Below are 8,610 nucleotides of genomic sequence, written 5' to 3' on the forward strand. Positions count from 1 at the left end.
ATCATTCATCATTTAAAAATGAGTATTAATTTATCATTATACTTCTTATTTATATTCTACTTTCCTCTTTTTCTTTTTCCATGTACTTTTGATTCCATTCAATCACACAATTGCCAGAACTATATGAAAGACGAACATTATTGTAATCAACGAACACATTTTCTCAAGTATTCCGGAATTTAATCTTCTAACGTTACAATAATATATAATTTTGATAAAATAAAACTATTTTTAATCAATATAATAACTTGGAATATATGAAGTTGACAAACATAATAACAATATATTTTTCCAAACTTTATACATTATCCAATAATTCACACAAGACACACAAAAAGACACACGTATAACCTAACTCTAATATCATAATCATCATATCAACGCAATCATGTCCAAAATTATTTATACCTCGCCCATTATCGAATAATATATTTTCTAAAAGCGGATAAAAAAAAAAAGGATAAAGATTTATGACGACATTTATTCTTCCTCCTTTTCGAGGTTGTCTTCTCGAAAAAGAGAGAAGCAATTTGAAAAAAGACAGAGATTTCGTTTCGAAAAAGAGAGCAAAAAAGAGAGAGAGAGAGAGAGGTAATCGTGCTTCGAGGTGCAAAGTCAAGAACGCTCGAGGATTCGCGCCATTCTAGCGGAAGAAGCTGCACAGATCGAGCGAAAGTAATTCCAGCGTGGTGCGCCACGGTGTTGCACACGGCAAATGGAGTAGGCAATTCATTAGGACTCGCCGTTCCTGGAATTTCTGCCTTGCTCCTCGCTCGTTACCCCCCTCCCCGCCCCGCGATAAAGACGTCACAGACGTCTTGGCGTCCCACAATACCATCCTCGCCCACCCCCTTCCCTTTCCTCACCCGCGTTTCCGGTTCGATTCGGGCCAATGGAAATGGGTTTCGAGCGGAGGAGAGCTGGTCTCTCGCCTCGTTCGAGAGTTTTCTTTTATCGCGCCACGATGGGCGATAATGATTGGAAACGATTTTGCCGTCGATCGTTTGAAATTGTTGAAGTTTTTTAATCTTTCCGTTCGAATCGTATTTAATCATTTTCTTCCATTGCGTTGTACCTTCCCTTTTACCTCGGCATTTTCTGAATTTTCTCTCGCCATGGAAACCGTTTTTTTGAAATCGTGTGGCGATTGAAATTTTTAATTTTTTTTCTCGTTTCGATGGATCTCTCGGATTTCGAAATCATTGTTGTATACGTGCGAAATAGAAGAGTAGAAGAAGAAAAGAATATACGTTTGAATATACTTTTTCCATTCGATTCAAAGGAAGTGAAAATATGCTTCAACGTCTGTTTTTTTTTTCTTACTTTCCAGTTTTCTTTCATCATTCGTCGGTGAATTTAATGATCGTTTTATTGTGCATATTTATTAATGCATTCCATTTTAATTCAAATATGTTGTATAAAAAATATATATATATTTTTATTTTTTTATTTTTTTGAATTTTATATATTTTATGGATAAGGATGAAATAAAAGGGAAGAACTTATATTCTTTTAAGTTTGGTTTGTTGTGCGACGTAACATTTTATATACAATACTTCAAAAATATTCTCGTACTTTAGGAAGATTACGAGAATGATCAGAAAAAAAAAAGAAGAAATCAAAACTCTCACTATCTTGAAACTTACCTTGTTGGCGGAATGCTTACCACGGCAAATCTGTCGGCAAATAGGAAAATTTCGAATCTGTTTAATCGAAGCGGGGAGCTCGAGAGCACGTTCGAAACGGTTCATATTTAACGAGGGAGCGGCGGAAACTGCCATAACACGCGCGCACCACCATCTTGTTTCCCTTTATTTTCGCTTACTTTGCATTTTAACGAGGGAAGGATTTCAGTGGCGAACAGTCTCGCCACAGGTGAGACGCGAAACAAGACGGCGAGATGTAATTTTTCCGAGAAAGGAAGGAAGGCGAGAGAGCAATTCCAACCGACGACTTTTTCCTCTTCTTTTTTCCCCCCTCCCCTTGCGAGTATAAACGAGTCTTTAGCGGTTTTTCGACCAAGGTGTTTTCTTCGAAGCGAGCTTCGAGTTTCGCTATACGCTGTTTCGACGAATCTTTGCGGAAAAGGAAACAATAGGATCGAGGTAAGAGGAAATCAGAATCGATTATCGTGTGTTTCTTTTAATAATCTAAAGATTGTCTTCAATCTGCAAAAGATCGGTTGAAATTAATTTAAATCACACAATTTTGCAGAAAATTGTACTTTCTTATGCAACGATTGTAATTTTATATTTTTTTTAACCGAAAAATAATTTCTGAAGCGACTTTGCTTTTAGTTTCAGTTTCCACTGTTCGGTGCGATCGTATTCTTTTCGCGGTAAATTTAAAAAATGCTCAAGAAAGAAAAATCGAACGATCGATTAAAAGAAATTAATAACACGATTATTTCGTATATTTTCAAATAATATATAACGATCGTGATGAAAGACAAGTGTTGCTCAATCAATTTGGATAACGGAGATTTTTCTCGTCGAAGAATTAACGGAACAGTTTCACGAAATTAAATGCAACGATTCGACGAAATTCGTATTAATAACTTAAAGATTGTCTTCAATCTACAAAAGATCGATTGAAATTAATTTAAATCATACAATTTTGCAGAAAATTGTACTTTCTTATGTATTGCAATGATTTTAATTTTATATTTTTTTTAACCGAATAATTTCTGAAGCGACTTTGCTTTTAATTTCAGTTTCCACCGTTCGGTGCGCCTCGTTCGTATCCTTTTCGCGGTAAATTTAAAAAATGCTCGAGAAAGAAAAATCGAACGATCGATTAAAAGAAACTAATAGTACGATTATTTCGTATATTTTCAAATAATATATAACGATCGTGATGAAAGACAGGTGTTGCTCAATCAATTTGGATAAATTTGGATTGGAGATTCCTCTCGTCGAGGAATTAACGGAATAGTTTCATTCGGCGTTCACGAAATTAAATGCAACGATTCGACGAAATTCGTATTAATAATCGATCATCTAAAGATTGTCTTCAATCTATAAAAAATCGGTTGAAATTAATTTAAATCACACAATTTTGCAGAAAATTGTACTTTTTTTATAAATTGCGACGTGTAATAAATCTAAAATTACAATGATTGTAATTTTACTTTTTTTTTAATCGAATAATCTCTGAAGCGACTTTGCTTTCAGTTCCAATTTCCACCGTTCGGTGCGCCTCGATCGTATCCTTTTCGCGGTAAATTTAAAAAATGCTCGACAAAAAAAGATCGAACGATCGATTGAAAAAGAAAAAATAAAAAAATTAATAACACAATGATAAATAATATATAACGATCGTAATGACAAGTGTTGCTCGATCAATTTGGATAACGAAGATTCCTCTCGTCGAAGAATTAACGGAACAATTTCATCATTCGGCGTTCACGAAATTAAATGCAACGATTCGACGAAATTCGTATTCGATTACAAATCTCTCGTAGAGATTGAATATCGAGAAAAATCGGGATCGATGTACGCAGTTATACGGCACATTAATCGGTGCCTCGTTCTTTCCTCTTAATTAAGATGGAAATTACGTAGTTTAATTAACACGATAATCGATATTCGCGTTTGACGCGCGGCGACAAAAGAGCGAGGGGCACGCGTGTGTCGAGTCGAATACACGGATTCATGGAACACGCGCGATTACACCCGCGTTAATTGTTCCATGGAAACGATCCATCGTTCGATCGAAGCGAATACAGACGAAAAGAGGATAAACACCCCCCGTCAAACGTACCTTCGTCCTTCAAACGTAACTTTATCCCCGAATTTCAATTCGGGAAACGATAAAATCCAATTTAAAGAGGGTTGAAGGAAACGCAAACATCAGCGATTTAACCGGTTAATACAACGTCTAAAATCAACATAACAGCTACGATGGATCGGAGCTGTCCATCGAGCGTCGAAAGGTGTGCATTATCCTGGACAATTTGCCTCGTAAATTCATCGCGGGTAAAATCATTCACGAGCTTGTTTTCTCGTCCCTCGAGGAGGAGAAGGAGGAGAAGGAGGGAAACACGATAATCGGTCGTTGAGCGCCTACGTGGGATCATCGATAATACCTGGACACGCGAAACGAGAGGAGGGGAGTGGGGAGAGGAGGAGGAGGAGGAGTTTGGTTTCTTCGGTTCGTTGACTTCCTCCTTGCGCTTTCTTTTTTCTTTCTTTTTTTCATTTTCGTTTCTCTCTCTCTCTCTCTCTCTCTCTCTCTTTCTTTTTTTTTAATCTCGTTTTCGATACGAGAGCCGTTTAAAAGGTTTCTGAAAATGTTCGTCGTATCAGAGACGTTTTGCTTTCGTTTGGAGGGAAATATCGGAATATACCGGGTGGTGTTCGAAAACGAGGCCTCGGTTCGAGAAAAAGAAAATTCGAATCGAATGAGTTTCCGGGGATTAAGAGGTAAAAATGAATTGACAAAGTTGAAAGAGAATTTTTGTACTTGTGTCGATCGGACGAAAGGAGATATTAATTTTGAGATGGATAAATACAGCATATGTATTGATAGTTTTTACCTTCGTTGCGATGATGAATGTTGTCGATATTTCAGGTGTGGAGTGATATTATTTGAAGAGGAGCTTCGTTGAAGGAAAATAGAAATTGCATATTGTGCTATATCGCGTGTGTTTGATCTTTGCTTTGAAGATTTATGGAGGGGAAAGGAAGATAGAGTGAGACCAGAATGACGATTCTAACTACGTCTCACTCTAGGAAATTCAAACGCATCGGCTTTCTATTTTTCTTTCGCATATTTCATACCCAATCAAGATCAGGCGAAATTTAAACGTTGATTTCGTAAATTTCATTGTGATTTAATATTTTTTGACGATTTATTATCCAGTTTTTGTCTTTCTTTTTATTTTGTTTTTTAATCAGAAACGTATATATATATATATAGTTTTGGATTAAAGATTTTTCTTACAACTGGTCATACAAAAGAAATGAATCAAATTGGATAACATAAAATATGTATTATTTAAATTTAAAGGGGTATTTATAATAATCAATGGATATACAAATCGACAATTTTCTACGTGTCTGTCTCCTGGTTTTAATAAACGAGAAGAATGAATCGAGGCAAGAAATTTGGATAATTATATATAGTTTCAAAAGTAGTTTCAGTGGAATATATATACATTCAGAATATTTCAATTTCGATTATGGAGATTCAAATAAATAATTCCTATAATTGACTCTTCCCAAAAAAATATATCGATAAAAATTTCTACATAAAAATTTCAAATATACTCTTCGAAAACGATATTAAAACTGTAAAAAAGTCGCTAAAAAGAAAGATTCTCTAAAATTATCTCTTAATTTCTCGCTTTCCATTTTTCCAATTTTGAACCGAACCATAATTTTTTCTCAATATCTTTCCAGTCACGTCGGTTCGAGTATCGCCTCAACTTTTCCATTTCGTCGATTTCTCGGTTAATTTGAGCCGAGATTGGAGATCGTATAAGCCTTGCCCAATGTTGTTTCTTTACATCCACTTCATCGATAAGATTGATGCCATTTTTTTGGCCGGTCATGTCGGTTCGTTCCGACTTTCGAGTCGACTCTCGAAAAGCGACACCCGATATATACATCCTGCTAGTAGAGTAGCAAGCTAAAGCGCGTGGGAGACGCGACGTCTGACCCTGTATCACGTTTTGATAAAAAGAACACGCGTTATCGACAGGTACGTCGGCATAACTAACGTACCTTCTACTGCCACGGCTAAAGTAAATTCTCGAGCGTGGATACGATAGGTATTATTCTGTAAGAGGACACGAGGACACTGTTTCGTTATCGTACGTGCCATTTATACGACGTTTATCCGGTGTTCGGTGTGTGTCTTTTCGTTTGTTTTGCGATTTAAGTTTGCGTAACGCATTTGCATAACACGAGTTGTGTATTAAGATGTGAATCAGTGGGAAAGGGGGAGAGGGAGGGAGGGAGTGAATTATTTGGATAAACCTTGTTTCTTTAATCCGGAATCGTTCGTGGGTATCTCTGTTTCTCTTGTTTGAAAGGAGTTGGATCGAAGATATAACATTTTCGTTAATCTTGTAAAATTAATATTTTCGTTTAAAGATAGAGTTAGTTAGATATTAGTAAATTAATTAATGGGAAAATTGATGTTAACATTTTATTAAATTATCAATGTAAGTGAAAAACTTTGTTTAATTTGTTATTGGTAAATTAATGAAAAATATCTTTTAATAATTAATATCGAATTTTTCGTGTTTTATATTAGAAATATTATTATATAATACTATTTCTAATTTTCGTTTAGAATTTGGAAAGAAGAATGTCAAGTGTTTTTATCGAAAAAATAATTTGATCGAAATTTTTTAAATATTGAACTGTGAAAGAAGAACATTTTATTTGATAAACAATTACTTTAAAACGAACAAATTATCATACTAATTATACTTCTCTTGATTATTGTAAGAATTTAAATAATATAATCTCACAATCTTCCATATTAATTTTCTCCAATTTTATTACGAGACAATGACTCAATGATTATTAATAATCGAAACTATATCCTTTTTAAAAAGAGCAAATATTTTCATTAAATTTCTTCAATTCTTTTAGATGCAAACCACGCTACGATTATATTATGAACATAAATACAACAAATGGAAAACACACTCATTTTCCATCCACCGTCGAAGATACGTCCACCTCGGTTCATAGAAGCGCCAAATAACGTGTATCCTCAATTTCTTATCACCACCAACCTTTCCAAGATCGTCGGATATTAAACCACAGTCTACAGCGGTCGCCCAGTTGATTCTGAGCTCGAGTCTTGCACTTCCCCGGATTACCTCTTTGCGGTTCGACAATATTCCAGGGTAGTTTCCTTGGGCCAGTAGTTGGATATTTGGCAGGTACCCTACTAGGATACACACTATTTCACTTCCAAAGTATCCGAGCGCCAGGAACAACCGAAGTACTTACTCCCCGAGAATCCGGAACACCTACGGCCAGCCATGGGGCCAACTAAGTTGCAAGTAGATTATAGAACCTCTGGCCAGACCAGATTCGAATGCTCGAATGCTGCTAATAATGCTGTTTAATAAGGGGAAATGAAAAGATACCAGCCTTTTTATTTATTATATTGTATTATATATACAAAAATAAAAATTAAATAAATTTTTATTTACGATCAATTTATTATTCCGAGTTCAATTTCATTGGGGCCAACTAAGTCGCAAGTAGATTATAGAACCTCTGCCCAGATCAGATTCGAATGCTCGAATGCTGCCTTTTTATTTATTGATTATATTATATATACAAAAATAGAAATTAAATAAATTTTTATTTACGATCAATTTGTTACTCCGAGTTTAATTTCATCAAAAAAGAAGTTCTTCGTATTCTATAAACAAAATTTCTAAAAAAAAAAAATCGAAATAAATTTTACAACATTTCGAAACTTGTGAAAAAACGAAGAAATTATTTACAGGCACAGAAAAAACTCTATTCGAATAGAAATGATCGATTACACGAATATTCGCCCAATTTCACCACAGATTTCGTTACACTCCCCCCTCTCCTATTATCGAACTCGATTCCATTACCATCCATTCGTCCACCCCTCCCAAGACTCGGTTCTCCCCCTAAGGTGTCACTCACGAGCGAGATGACGACGAGACGACCGACCGAAACGGAGAGGAGCGAGAGCCACCCCCCACCCCTTCCCATCCCAAAGTGTCCTTCACCTAGGCGAGGAATTTCACAAACGAAACCAATTTCTCGGGCTCTCAATCGGGAATACACCCCTTTCGGTGTGTATTCAAACTTTCCCTCTCGGCGGTGTTCAGACGTATTGGTGGTGGCCACCGATTTGTCGACGAAATCGGCCGTTCAACCAGGTAAATGAAGCCAAGGAAAGGAGATCCGATTTGCTGGGAAAGAGCCGATTCCAAGATTTCTTTCGACAATGAGGCTGATTTCAAAAATCCGGTTAAATCCGGCGATAAATCTGGAAGATGTTCCGGTTGGGGCTCGGGTTTTTTTCCAACTTGGGGAGGAAGGGGGGAATTTATGCTGTAAGGGGGTGGGATTAAGACGGGCAAGCATTTCCATTCCATTCCGAGGAAATCGAATTTGCGGTTGTTGAGATATTGATAGTTGAGTATTAAGGGGGAGTGGTGTGGTGCCCTCTGGAGAATGTTGGAGAAAGTTTTGTTGAATGAATAATTGGTGTTAATAAGAGAGTTTTAAGAGATTGAAACATGGAGGATTGTACTTTTTTTTTTATTAGATCGTTCTAGTTTTTGCGAATCTCTGTTAAATTCTGTTAAATTTTATGTTATGTTATCAATTTATAAATGTGATGGGTTGATCGTAATTGGATATCTGATCGAATCATATCTTATTCTACGAATTTTTAATTCAATCGATATTTTTGTTAAACAATTTTAATAATTCCTTTTTTATTAAATATGACAATAAGAATGATTGTATTGATGTTTATGAGATTTTTTGGAAAAAGTATGATTTTAATATACCAATAATCGAATCAGGTCATTTTTTATTCATATCTGAATTATAAATTATTTCATTTTACAGTATTTGAATTTTCTTTTGAAAA

Source organism: Apis dorsata, unplaced genomic scaffold (assembly GCF_000469605.1).
Source record: "Apis dorsata unplaced genomic scaffold, Apis dorsata 1.3 scaffold_233, whole genome shotgun sequence".
Taxonomy (NCBI): domain Eukaryota; kingdom Metazoa; phylum Arthropoda; class Insecta; order Hymenoptera; family Apidae; genus Apis; species Apis dorsata.